We start from the raw sequence: 15,077 nt of genomic DNA on the forward strand, positions 1-15,077 counted from the left end.
GTTTCATAAAGTTCTACGAGCCTCTGGCTCACGGGGTCGCGAGTTCGATTCCCGGCAGGGTTGGGAATTTTCTCTGCCCGGGGACTGGGTATCATCATCATCATCATCATCATCATCATCATCATCATCATCATCATCATCATCATCATCATCATCATCATCATCATCATCATGTGACAGTGGCTAGAATGGACCGAGAAAAACGTGGATTGCGTAAAATTTTGGACTTCGTACGAACGCTGATGACCGTGCATTTGAGCGCCCCATAAATCCAACATCGCCATCGCCAAACTTTTAGGAGGTAGTTCAGTAGTTCTGCATCGTTGCACCCACATACTCTTTAACAATTCCATTCACCACTGATTTTGTTCGAAATTCAACAATTTTTGAAAAAGTTTTGTTGTAATTTTCAAATCAGGTCTAAAATGTTTTTGGTATGAGCCAACTGATAAGCGAACATCGCGCTAATCTGAACAGTACAACAAGCGAAATTAAGAAATTGTCGTTCTTTTTAACCTCGTGCTGCTTAGTACTGTCTATACATGTGTGACATTACATTCTTCATGATAAAAACAAACGGTGACCAACAACACAAGAACTACAGAATAAATAACAGCTCGATTATTCTGTAGACGTTCGTGTAGTTTCCCGCCACATGTTCGTAACATTAAACACACGTACTGCCACGTATGCACAATCGTTTGTAGCACATGCCTTAAAAGGCTTTTATGTCGTCAGGTGCAGAAGTTCAGAGGTGCCCCAGGGAAGTGTTGTATATTAATACTAACCTCAGACTTTTTGCAAATGACGCAGTTATCTATGATGAAATACTGTCTGAAAAAAGATGCATAAATATACAGTCAGCTCTCGATAAGATTTTAAAGTGGTGCAGAGTTGGGCGGCCTCCTTTAAATGACCAGAAACGTAAAACTGTGTACTTAACAAAAGGAAGAAATTTAGATCCTGTGACTATAACGAGTCACAGTTGGAAACAACTCTTACGAATATCTGGGTGTAACACTTTACAATGTGTGAATGATCACATGGGCTCAGAGGTGGGTAAAGCAGGTAGCAGCCATCGCTTATTGGTAGAATACTGAGAAATGAAATCAGTCTACAAAGGAGATGGCTTACAAATGACTCGTGCGACCGGTTCTACACTACTTCTCAAATGTGTGGGACCCATATAAAATTGGACGTACAGGGGATATTGGACGTAGAGAAGGGCAGCACAAATTTACCGCAGGTTTATTCGATCCGCGAGAGAGAGTGACAGAGACGCTGAAAAAACCGACACATTCTTGAAAACTGACGTAGACTATACCAAGAACGCATACTTACAAAGTTCCAAGAACCGCCTTTAAGTGGTGACTCTAGGAATGTTCTGCATCCCCCTGCGTACCGCTCACATTGCCACATTACCAATACAATGGGCTGCAGCCTTTCCATACGGCAGCCGTCACTTATTAGTAGCCATCTGGGTTAGGTCTAAGTCGCGGCTTAGAGGTACTTGTTACTTCAGAAACAGTTCTAACAGGGGCGGACAGCCGAGTATCGAATCGTTCCACTGCGCAAGAAGTGTTACCGTTTCAACGCCGAAGCCGCGACACGTTTGCACATGTGTAAGTATCCCACTCGTTGACAGTTGTCTTTATGATGTCCATATTCATACACCATTATCAATTTCTCGGTAATCTAACTCCCCATCGTACGTACATATAGAGATCTATATTATCACTAATACTTCAGTAACTCAAATCAGGTGAACATTTAAATGGTAGAGGGAGACCAAGAAATAAATATATTAGGCAGAGTCAGAAGGATGTAGACTGCAATAGTTACCGGAGATGAGGTTAGCACAGGCTAGAGTAGCATGGACAGCTGCATCAACCCTATCTTCAGACTAAAGACGAGGGAGCGACCTATTTAACTGCCCTTTATAACATACAAGTACACGTTTTGAGAGGTTGTCGCCAATCATTAAAACACTCAAAATTAGTGCCTTAATCATACTATTGGAGTGTCGTAACCTGGTTGGCGCATTCTCTCTTGAAACCCGTAGTATTGTATCTACATCTACATCCATACTCCGCAAGCCACCTGACGGTGTGTGGCAGAGGGTACCCTGAGTACCTCTATCGGTTCTCCTATTTCAGTCTCGTATTGTTCGTGGTAAGAGGGATTGTCGGTATGCTTCTGTGTGGGCTTTAATCTCTCTGATTTTATCCTCATGGTCTCTTCGCGAGATATACGTAGGAGGGAGTAATATACTGCTTGACTCTTCGGTGAAGGTATGTTCTCGAAACTTTGACAAAAGCCCGTACCGAGCTACTGAGCGTCTCTCCTGCAGAGTCTTCCACTGGAGTTTATCATCTCCGTAACGCTATCGCGATTACTAGATGATCCTGTAACGAAGCGCGCTGCTCTCCGTTGGATCTTTTCTATCTCTTCTATCAACCCTATCTGGTACGGATCCCACACTGCTGAGCAGTATTCAAGCAGTGGGCGAACAAGCGTACTGTAACCTACTTCCTTTGTTTTCGGATTGCATTTCCTTAGGATTCTTCCAATGAATCTCAGTCTGGCATCTGCTTTACCGACGATCAACTTTATATGATCATTCCATTTTAAATCACTCCTAATACCTACTCCCAGATAATTTATGGAATTAACTGCTTCCAGTTGCTGACCTATATTGTAGCTAAATGATAAGGGAACGATCTTTCTATGTATTCGCAGCACATTACACTTGTCTACATTGAGATTCAATTGCCATTCCCTGCACCATGCGTCAATTCGCTGCAGATCCTCCTGCATTTCAGTACAATTTTCCATTGTTACAACCTCTCGATACACTACAGCATCATCAGCAAAAAGCCTCAGTGAACTTCCGATATCATCCACAAGGTCATTTATGTATATTGTGAATATCAACGGTCCTATGACACTCCCCTGCGGCACACCTGAAATTACTCTTACTTCGGAAGACTTCTCTCCATTGAGAATGACATGCTGCGTTCTGTTATCTAGGAACTCTTCAATCCAATCACACAATTGGTCTGATAGTCCACATGCTCTTACTTTGTTCATTAAACGACTGTGGGGAACTGTATCGAACGCCTTGCGGAAGTCAAGAAACAAGGCATCTACCTGGGAACCCGTGTCTATGACCCTCTGAGTCTTGTGGACGAATAGCGCGAGCTGGGTTTCACACGATCGCCTTTTTCGAAACCCATGCTGATTCCTACAGAGTAGATTTCTAGTCTCCAGAAAAGTCATTATACTCGAACATAATACGTGTTCCAAAATTCTACAGCTGATCGACGTTAGAGATATAGGTCTATAGTCGTGCGCATCTGTTCGACGTCCCTTCTTGAAAACGAGGATGACCTGTGCCCTTTTCCAATCTTTTGGAACGCTACGCTCTTCTAGAGACGTACGGTACACCGCTGCAAGAAGGGGGCAAGTTCCTTCGCGTACTCTGTGTAAAACCGAACTGGTATCCCATCAGGTCCAGCGGCCTTTCCTCTTTTGAGCGATTTTAATTGTTTCTCTGTCCCTCAATCTAGAGAAGGAACTACAGTGCAGTCTTCCTCTGTGAAACAGCTTTGGAAAAACATTTAGTAGTTCGGCCGTTAGTCTGTCATCCTCTGTTTCAGTACCATTTTGGTCACAGAGTGTCTAGACATTTTGTTTTGATCCACCTACCGCTTTGACATAAGACCAAAATTTCTTAGGATTTTCTGACAAGTCAGTACATAGAACTTCTCTTTCGAATTCATTGAACGCCTCTCGCATAGCCCTCCTCACACTACATTTCGCTTCGCGTAATTTTTGTTTGTCTGCAAGGCTTTTGCTATGTTTATGTTTGCTGTGAAGTTCCCTTTGCTTCCGCAGCAGTTTTCTAACTCGGTTGTTGTACCACGGTGGCTCTTTTCCATCTCTTACGATCTTGCTTGGCACATACCCATCTAACGCATATTGTACGATGGTTATGAACTTTGTCCACTGATCCTCAACACTATCTGTACTTGAGACAAAACTTTTGTGTTGAGCCGTCAGGTAATCTGTAATCTGCTTTTTGTCACTTTTGCTAAACAGAAAGGTCTTCCTACCTTTTTTAATATTTCTATTTACGACTGAAATCATCGATGCAGTCCGGCCCCGGTAGCTGAATGGTCAGCGTGACGGAATGTCAATCCTAAGGTCCCGGGTTCGATTCCCGGCTGGGTCGGAGATTTTCTCCGCTCAGGGACTGGGTGTTGTGTTGTCCTAATCATCATTATTTCATCCCCATCGACGCGGAGGTCGCCGAAATGGCGTCAACTCTAAAGACCTGCACCAGGCGAACGGTCTACCCGACGGGAGGCACTAGCCACACGACATTTCATTTCATCGATGCAGTAACCGCTTTATGGTCGCTGATTCCCTGTTCTGCGTTAACTGTTTCAAATAGTTCGGGTCTGTTTGTCACCAGAAGATCTAATATGTTATCGCCACGAGTCGGTTCTTTGTTTAACTGCTCAAGGTAGTTTTCAGATGAAGCACTTGAAAAAGTATCAAGTTAATAGTGGTGCTGAATTCTACCAATTATTTCCAAGTCGTATTTACTTCCCAATACTCAAATTTTTATAACCTTTGCGCACGAATGTGTGATTCGCCTGATAATTCTAGCCGGCACTACATTGTCAACCGACTTCTAGCTCATGCTCTGTTTAGAGTGAACAGGAATTGAATGGCGTGTTTAAGCGAGGGCCACAAGTTCTACGGATCTGTCCATCATCCCGTTGTACTTGTTACGCTGTTTTCATGATGTGACATGTTTATTTTATTCTAACATTTTGACTAGATGCCTTATCAGTCACCATGTTCTTTGTGTTATTGTATTTTAACTGTTTGTGTATCATATTTTCTGAGGTGGTACTGGGGACCAGCCCAGCGTTTGGAAAACCTCCCAAAAAACAACACACACGCTGACCAGTGTACCGGACCAACTATCGTTGACACATGCGGATTCGAACCGAGTCTGGCTGAATCATGTCGTCTGGCCGAACTCTTATAGCGAGCTGCCACTTACGCCGAGGCCGGCCGCGGTGGTCTCGCGGTTCTAGGCGCGCAGTCCGGAACCGTGCGACTGCTACGGTCGCAGGTTCGAATCCTGCCTCGGGCATGGCTGTGTGTGATGTCCTTAGGTTAGTTAGATTTAAGTAGTTCTAAGTTCTAGGGGACTGATGACCATAGCAGTTGAGTCCCATAGTGCTCAGAGCCATTTGAACTTAAGCTGAGTGTAACACACACACACACACACACACACACACACACACACACACACACACACACACACACACTTATGTGCTTTTCACATAACAATAAGGTCGCCAATGAACAGCTGAAGGTGTAATATGTGTTTGCTTTATGGCTTGCTTTATCCAGTACATATACGGAAACAATATCAAGATACGATGCATAATACAGGGCGGGTCAAAAGCCCTGGACACCTTCATAAGTTGGAAGATTAAAGGGAAAATTGAAATGTGATGATGGGAACATAGGTTTGACGTGCGTTGCGGCGACTACAGTTGTGCATTGCACGGGATGGACAACACGTGGAACATGTGTTGTATCAGTCGGTATGAAGGTAATTTCCCAACTTTGAACATTAATAACCTCTAAACTGTACAAGACAGACAAAAGCAAATTACACCACTCAATTCTAGAGCTCAAGCGAGTGTTATTCCATGTGTCATACAACCCCTTCCCATTAAAAAAAAAAAATGAATCCAAAATGGCGGATTTCAAGATGGTGGCCATGAATGACATTCACTCCAAAAGTTGCGGCCCCACATCAAACCTATGTTCCCATTATCACACTTCAATTTCCCTTTAATCTTCCAACTTATGGGGGTGTCCAAGGACTTTTGACTCGCCCAGTATATACGTTCCCGTCACAATGTGATCACGACCGACTCACAGAAGGCAGGTGACAGCACTTGCCAGTCGACGTCGTAATGCATACACAGATTTACTTGACGTCCGAAAGGGCATGTTCATTGACATAGGTTGCAGTATTTCCGTAACGGCTAAGTCCGTAAACAGTTTCCCATACAGTGAATGGCAAGATGGCACTATACAAAACCGGTGCCGAAGCAACAGTGATGCACCACGGGCCACTGACGAGGGTTAACACCGGCTCCGGAGAAGTGTTCGAGCGAACAGACAACTACGGAGCAACTAATCGCCCAGATGAACCAAGGGGCTACCGACCGCACCTCAACAACCGCTCAGGGAACGTTATTGTGTATGGGCCTCCGCAGCAGGTGCCTGGTTCATGCTGATTGCTGTCCATCGGAGGCGAATGCTGGAATTTCCACGACAATAACGCAACCGGAAGTCCATTGAGTGGCGACAGGTGGTCTTTCCAAATGTCAAACTTCACTGCTCTATCGGACAGATGGCCGACACCCTGCAACAATCGGCAGAAGAGTCCAAGCCAGAGGAGGCAGCGTTATAATCTGGGGAATGTTTCTGTAGCATTCCTGGATGATCTCGTCATTCTGGAAGGCACAATGGATCAACGCCAAGTATGCATCTATTCCTGCTGACCACGTCGACCCTTACATGCAGTTTTTTTTTCCTCGGCACGGTAACATGTATTAGCAGGACAATACAAAGTATGTCACAGTTCGCAGCGTATATGCATGTATTGAAGCGCACCAGTGCTGAAGACTTCCAACAAACATTAAATATAATTAGGGTTTTGATCCTTCAACCATAGGGGCAACGGCCTTGCCGCAGTAGATGCACCGGTTCCCGTCAGATCACCGAAGTTAAGCGCTGTTGGGCGTGACCGGCACTGAGATGGGTGACCGTACGGGCCGACATGCGCTGTTGCCATTTTTCGGGGTGAACTCAGCCTCGTGATGCCAACTGAGGAGCTACTCGACCGAACAGTAACGGCTCCGGTCACAGAAAACAATCATAACGACCGGGTGAGCGGTGTGCTGACCACACGCCCCTCCTATCTGCATCCTCAGATGAGGATGATACGGCGGTCGAATGGTCCCGATGGGCCACTTGTGGCCTGAAGACTGAATGTAGATCTTCAACCATAGCGGTCTTACACGCTTAACGTCGAATATTTCACTCATCTCATTTGTAAAGTAACCAGAACTGAAGCTGTTTTATACACGAGAGATTCTTTAAGAATCGTGAAGTGGGAGGAGAAGGGGGGGGGGGGCGGCTTGGAGATTTCTGTTATTTGTCTAGCATGGGTCCCAGCGAAGTGTAAGGCAGCTTTGTGCAGCTGCAGGTACGGCGACGTGTGAGCCGTGAGGCTGCAGTAGCAACTCACCGTAATCGAAAGCGGCTGTACTCTGTATGCGTGAGAACATGACTCCAACTGAGGTAATAACGAACGCGCAATGTTTTACTGTCGTGTTAAACGTACTACGAACAGAGTACAGTGATATATGCCTTTGACGATGCAGTTGGGTTTCATACCCTGCAGAAGAGCTACCCGCGGTCTCCGCCGCTAGGACGACAAGGGTCGAGGGTCAAAGCAGGAAGTTTCTTTCCGCCTGCCATCCCCGAGAAATGGGACAGCGCTAACGTGATAAGCCGGAAGGCGCCCGGGGACAGCTGAGTCAGTCGCACGGCGCCCACACCGTCCCACGCCGCAGATACGCTCTGTGCCATTTCACAAAGACTTCTGGCACACCCACATTGTATCGAACCATGTGAGATTAAACATTGCTGTGATATCCCAAATTGAATGCTGCCCTAGTGCCTGGTTCACGATGACATTCAGCATTTTTAGTTTTCTTGCTTCGGTGCCTTGCCACACAAAGTGATAGGTACAGCGCCAATTATTTTTAACACACTTCAAACATATTTTCGCACTTCATATTTTCTCTGTGTGGAAAGATTAGTTGCACCATCTGTTACATTTTGCAACAGGTATCTCACTGATTTTTGGAGAACTCGTATACTGTTTTGGCTCAGTTTTCACTGTTTCAAGTAGGGCTGTGTTTGAGCACGACTCGAACCGTTCGAACAGTTTACGTCACAGTTCGGGAAATCCCTGGTTCTGTTCGATCTTTTGATCGGCACGCGATCTTGTTACTTTTGTTGGTACTATATCCATGACCCGCCTTAGCGTTTGTATGGCACTTTTGATTTTAGTAATAAAAATAACTGTGAAACAAACTAAAACATCTTTTTGGATATGTATCATGTCTAACAACGGTAACTAAAAAATAAGAGTTTGCAATCATGTTTGTCAAATTCTCGAACTTTCGCCCATCCCGCGATCAATGTCTGATGGCACTATCTCCAAGAGAGATCCCGCTGTAATTTATTCTCGAAATAGAAAGTGCAGTCAGTTCATCACTATACATTTGGTTTCTTAGGCATTTAATTTTCATCATTGTTTCATCTGAATGTAGAAATTTGAGGAAAACTTACAAGAAATTTTAGGGATTTTTGTTAACCGCTCCCCTTTATAAATAATATGTTTCGAGTCGGATTACGAAATACCCCCTGTGTTTAAAGCAAAGTGACCTCTTAGCTATGCTACAGATAAACGTCATAATCGCTTTCAACCCTATATCGCTAAACCCTCGTAAAATTTACAATTTTATCAGCAGGGTATGAAACATGACATTTTGAACTTAGTTGTGTGTGTAACATACGACTGGATGTCTAATAATTGTCATTAATCCATAACCTATAATTTATGACTTCCTTAGAATAAATCTGGCGTAATACAATTTACGGTGGTTTAGTAGGAATGTAACAACCCCCCGCCCTTTAGTGTTAGGGTTAGAATGTACACTGGTCAAACCCAGACATCATTAACCTTTTCTTCAATAGCCTCCAAAAATGTTCTCCGGGCCAAGCTACAACAATTACTACAAAAAACGCTTTCTCGGCGCTTGCTTTAACGCCCCCCATATCCACAGATTTTTAGTTCGCGTGTGGCTGCTTATTGTCTCGTGCTAGTACTTCCATCGAGGATGATTAATGGTAAACTGTAGATCACAGCACACAATCTATTCCTTTTCAATACAACCAAGCGCGAGAGCGTAACGGCCCCATCCCGCGCAAGGATCACCGTCAGCACTACATGAAAGGCTACGGAGAAATCAGGAATTGTTTTCATGACTGCCGGATTTGCAATCGCAAAACCCAAGCTGCAAACATTTATAAGTAACTATCAGGGTTTGGTCAGGAATTTAGCACGATACGTCATTAGTGCTCTTTTCACAGGAAACATCCGGAATTTGCCTGAAGCGAACAGGGAAATTACGGAAAATCTAAAGCTGCATAGCCGGACGCCAATATGAACCGTCGTCCTCCCGAATACTAATCCGGTGTGGTAACTACATCGCTCCGGCACGTTTGTTGGTTATAACGTTTTTTTCCAATAAGACAGTATTCAGTACTTTCAGATTTTCTATTTTTGTGGCTTATATTCTCCATTTAAGTTACATTATGCCGGAACAGCACTTCATCGTGCTCATAGCAATTTAGCTTTGGAACATTCTTTGTCAGCAACCGATTCCATTCGGTTAAGTTTTAAACAGGGCAAAAGGGGGGTAGCTTCATAGACTATAATAAAAGGTAGCTATGCAACAGTTTGGAAAAGCATCGGTATCAGGAATTTGTAGTCTTCCGTCTAACACAAACAAAGCAAAAGAATGTTCCACCATATACTGTTTTTCGTAACGACCAACATGAACGTTTGTGAACAAATTTGACAGTCCTTTTAATATAACAAAATGTTGCTACTTTTGAACATGCAGCCAGAAATGGCATGGCAAATAATTCGAATGTTCCGCTTTGAAGGACATCAGCTACTATGAAATTATTGACGTTTGCAGTTCTAATTGACAATTCGAAACACTATAACTGTAGTTCTTATAGTTGTAATTTCAACATGAAAATGAAAGTCTTAAGAGTTTTAACGATTGGACAGTAGACATCAATGATTCAGTGAAGCAATTGCGTTTCCTTCACTTACCGTGTATTTATAGCTAAATTGTGGTTTTTCTAACGCGCGAAGTATTGTCAATTACGTATTTTTCGGTTCTCACAACTTCGGTACGAACTGTAAATGTTTAAGTCAGAAATATAGGGCTACTTTTGTTTTCATTCCAAGACGATAACTGCACTGCTCAGCAGCCAACTCCCGTCGTGACACCTATATTACTGAGCTATCATCACGCAACAAGTCGCAAGTTGCCAATCTGACGGCAACAAATTTGATTTTGAACATGTCGCGTAACTGTCAATTCTTTACAATCAGATTGCAGTCAATTAAACACAGAACCAATAGTAACAGATGCTAAAAGCTGCTGCGGAAGATGGCCACGCAAACAAACGTATCACTTCTGACTACGCCTGCATCACTACCACTACTACATGCGATACGACTTTCGAAGGCGAGACACGAATTTCGGAAGCTGTTATTCGCTTCGCCGTCGTGTTTACATGTTAAAGTCTGAAGCGGTTCCGCAAGATCGGTCAAATATCGGCCTTCCGGTCGTAAGTTGTTTTATACAAATGGCGTCTGGAAATCAGCTGTTCCCGTTCCTCATTTAGTCAGCTCAATGGCTGTTTCTCTACAAAAAGATGTAATCTACGTTAGAAGACATAACAAGGGAAGTATTTCAGTTAGAAACTATCTCTCGAGGCAGCATGACTGTCGCCGAGCAATTGAATGGACTTTAGTCATCCAGTATTTGAGACAGAGCGTTTAGCGATTTCCAATAATAATAATAATTATTATTATTATAATTATTATAATTATTATTATTATTATATTATTATTATTATTATTATTACACTTAATCTGAAACCGTTACGAAACTACTACTCGCGGTGCCCCCCCCCCCCCCAACATACTGAACGTAAAAAAATTGATCGCGTACTCAAACTTTATCAGACATGAAGTTTAATTTATTAATTGTTTAGCACAAGCACTATTCGCAACACACACTGCGGGCGGTATCCACATCTATCGCTGAATCGTCCAGTGTTTGATAATTGGTGCACTCAGCACTAACTTTTAGTTTCAAACCTGTTCTAAACTTTCCTTGCATGTTCGAAAACTTTTAACATTTTGACTCATTTAGGTAAAGTTAATAGGAAGTTCAGCTGTTTCATAGATAGGAGTTCGATTTTTCAAACTTTAAAGAATCGGTGGTTTACTGGTAAAAGCGAAGAGCCACGCTTTGCTTCGGCCACTGCTCGCTTAGACGCTCCTATCCTTTATCACAGGTTCAAAATAAGCGCACCTTAAGCAGCTACGTACCGGAAAAACCGGCGATGGATGCAGCACGGTACCACGTGCAGCAATTCGCGAACTGGGCTCATGTACCAGTACCGAGAAAACAAGTTGTGTGGAGCACGCAAAGTACAGTCCAACCTCCTAAACAATCCACGCACGGCGTCTTACATGGCAGTGACACGTAACGAGCATACAGGGCGAGATGGCAGCACCGGTGCAAGGCAGCGACACCTTGCGAGGACTTGCCCAAACGTCAAACACCACTCTTCTGTTACTGTAGGTTATCTATCTTGAGCTGACTGCAATCTGATCAAAAATAATTAAACCAGACGCGTTTCACTTTTATTTACAAAGCATCTTCTGTGGTTATTGTTTAAATTGGATAGACACGTTTGTACATTTTTTGTTGTTTTAGGTTTAAAATAGCGTTTTTTTTATAAAGTTCGTCTGCAGGCCACTAACTGTTTTTCTTTACATAAGCGAAAACAAACGAATAGGCATAAACACTGCGGCAGTGAAGAATGAAAAACAGTTAATCAAGTCTGTTGCAAATCGTGCAGCACAAGAAATAACGCAGAATGCCAAAAAATGCCAAAAACTGCCAAGTGCAGAAGTGAAATAAAGCCTAACACCGTAAGTAGCCTGCAGACGAACTTAAAACGCTGTTTTTAACCTGAAACAGTCAAAAATGTACAAACGTGTGTATCCAATTTACAGAATAACTACAAAGATGCTTTGTAAATAAAAGCGAAACGCGTCTGGTGTAATTCTTTATAATCAGATTGCAGTCAATTGAACACAGAACCAATAGTAACAGATGCTAAAAGCTGCTGCGGAAGATGGCCACGCAAACAAACGTATCACTTCTGACTACGCCTGCATCACTACTACATGCGACACGACTTTCGAAGGCGAGACACGAATTTCGGAAGCTGTTATTCGCCGTCGTGTTTACATGTTAAAGTCTGAAGCGGTTCCGCAAGATCGGTCAAATATCGGCCTTTCGGCCGTAAGTTGTTTTATAGAAATGGCGTCTGGAAATCAGCTGTTCCCGTTCCTCATTTAGTCAGCTCTGGCTGTTTCTCTACAAATAAATATTAGAGGTAGACAATTTTAAGTTCAGTACGATATTTCCAATTCTTATTCACTGCACAAAAAATTACTGTCTTGACCAGATGAGTTCTTTTTAAAATAAAAAGTTGTAACCTGATAACCCAATCAGGTTTCAAAAACGGTTGTTCGTTTAGATGTTAGCGCAAATCGCTATAATAGTATTTAAAGAACCAACCAGAAGCGGTATTGGTAAATTGCCACCGCCCAGGGCTGCAGGTATTTGAGGGCTGACAAAATCTTAAAATTTTAATTTGACTTCAAAAGGATGAATTAAACAAGACAATGAAAGTTGTGTAGTGATACAGAAGTATGAGAACAAGCTGTAAATTCAAATCATCCATAAAATTTTTTGTCTTACTGGAAACTTGTTAGCGGTGTTTTGAAACAAAGCAAGCGCTCTAGTTGATCGCCTTGGTTGCGTCTTTCAAAATAGCAAAGATTGCTACCGACAGTCTTGGCAACTTGTTTCTACCATGCGCCTACACTACAAATGGCTCTGAGCACTATGGGACTTAACATCTCAGGTCATCAGTCCCCTATAACTTACAACTAACCTAAGGACGTCACACACATCCATGCCCGAGGCAGGACTCGAACCTGCGATCGTAGCGGTCGCGCGGTTCCAGACTGAAGCGCCTAGAACCGCTCGGCCACCAGCGGCCGGCGCCTACACTACACTTGCAATGCACCTGCGTCAACTTGAAAGCACCCACAGAAGCGAACAACTTCATAATAAAGATAAACGTCAGCATATGATGGTCTAACAATTCCTTAAATACCTGTGGGGTGATCGATGAGAAAAACATTTTGTAATATATAGAAAAAAGTAAGTAAACTATGCAGTGCCCATCACATTCCACAGTCTTCTAAATCCAGACGTTGTGATTAATGGGAGTTTACACGTGGACAGATAAGTGACAGTTTCCCCTTAATACTACGTCTCAATTGAATCTGCCATTAATACCATTTACATTGCTCTCTTCTTCTCACGGTCTTCTAAATCAGTTTTTCCCTTTTTAGTCTGTAACTTCTTTTAAGTTTTTGCCCCGTTCCCTTTTTTCTCGGTGGTGAAACCATAATCAGTAGTTATTACTATTTAAGATAACACGAAACAACACATGTAAAACCATATTTTGGAGCTGAAGCAACTAAAATGCACGAACTGTTAATCCAGCTTAGTCGTACTTGACAGTTTGCGTTCCAAAACTTTACTTAGCGTATAACTGTTACTTTTCGCTACAAAAAATGGAAATGCTGGTTACTAAGGGCCGCGCGGTTTGGGGCGCCGGTGTCACAGATTGCGCGGCTCCTCCCGCCGCACGTTAGAGTCCTCCCTTGTGTGTGTGTGTGTGTGTGTGTGTGTGTGTGTGTGTGTGTGTGTGTGTGTGTGTGTGTTGTTCTTAGCGTTAGTTTAAGTAGTGTGTAAGTATAGGTACCGATGACTTCAGCAGTTTGGTCCCTTCGGACTTCACACACATTTGGTTACTAAGGGTCTTGCAGAGCACGCTCCCTTTGCTCAGGAAATGAGAAAAAGCGAACAGATTTCAGTCATATTCTCCGCGAGGGACATAATTTTGGTTGCGTAATTAATTTTGGAGTAATGGCTCAAAATGTATTACACTGTTAACGATCTTTGCTATTTCACTGATCAGTGCCCCCATACCTAATCTGATTCTGGTCTTAAAGACGTATCCACGTCAAGAAGACGTATGAGTAAGTGTGGTATGTAAAAATAAGCCGTCGTGGATGAATGACAATGTACTACAGTACAAAAATTGGAAAATACTACAGTACTACATATTAGTACTGAGGAAAATATTGCGGAAAGAAGTTAATTCTATCCGCCGTCACTGATACGTCCGCTCCCAGCATCGCTACGGAAAGCGCGAAGTTATATTGCACGTAAAATACTACCGATAAGCACGACAAGCTCAGTTGCGATTGATTTATTTCTTGACAAACCACGACCGATTTCAACCTTATACAAGGCCACTATAGATGGGGGTGTGCTCTTGATTCGGAATAAAAAACTACGCCCGAAATCGACCACAATTTGTCAACAAATAAAACAATTCTGACTTACGCTGTACGTTCGTCACATACTTCGAACAGTCGTAGTTAACAAACAAAAACAACGAACATTCATGTTTCAAAACGCGCACTCATCGAACTACGCTCATTCTTCACTTTCAGCATGATACGGCCGGGAAGTCTGCAGAGTAGTAATTTGCTTTGAAACTGGACAGAAAACACTGACTGAATATTTCACGCTACTCTACAAAACCAGCGTGTTCAAGTGTATACACAGATATATTACGAGAGAGATATACAATAAAAAGAATATATCCACAGAGGCAAAGATAAGCCACTAAATGGCAACAGTGAGGAATGCAGTATTATATGCTGCTGAGACGATGACACTAGGAAGAAATGGGGCAGAACAACTAGAGAAAGAAGAGAGAAAAATACTGAGAAAATACTAGGTCCCAAAAGAGGTGGAGAGAGGTGGATGCGAAGACCTACGGAAGAATTGTGCTGGAACATGAGAACAATATCCGGGGAAATCAGATTCAAAAGGGCAAGGTTTGCTGGGCATGTAGTTAGGATGAGTAGGGACAGAATGTCGAAGAGAGTGTGGGAAACAACAGGGAGGACAAGGGGAAAGACAAGAACC

General features: G+C 43.0%; 1 protein-coding gene and 1 pseudogene across 1 annotated transcript in view; one reads left to right on the top strand and one right to left on the bottom strand.

Moving 5' to 3' along the window:
- Nucleotides 1–15,077, bottom strand: part of LOC126195657 (signal-induced proliferation-associated 1-like protein 2) — a gene marked incomplete at its 5' end in the record, with an annotated part of 213,322 nt that overhangs the window by 113,274 nt on the left and 84,971 nt on the right. The gene's annotated exons all lie outside the window — the stretch shown is intronic.
- On the top strand, nucleotides 6,777–6,894 carry LOC126195925 (5S ribosomal RNA; annotated as a pseudogene).

The sequence above is a fragment of the Schistocerca nitens genome, chromosome 7 (assembly GCF_023898315.1).
Source record: "Schistocerca nitens isolate TAMUIC-IGC-003100 chromosome 7, iqSchNite1.1, whole genome shotgun sequence".
Taxonomy (NCBI): Eukaryota; Metazoa; Arthropoda; class Insecta; order Orthoptera; family Acrididae; genus Schistocerca; species Schistocerca nitens.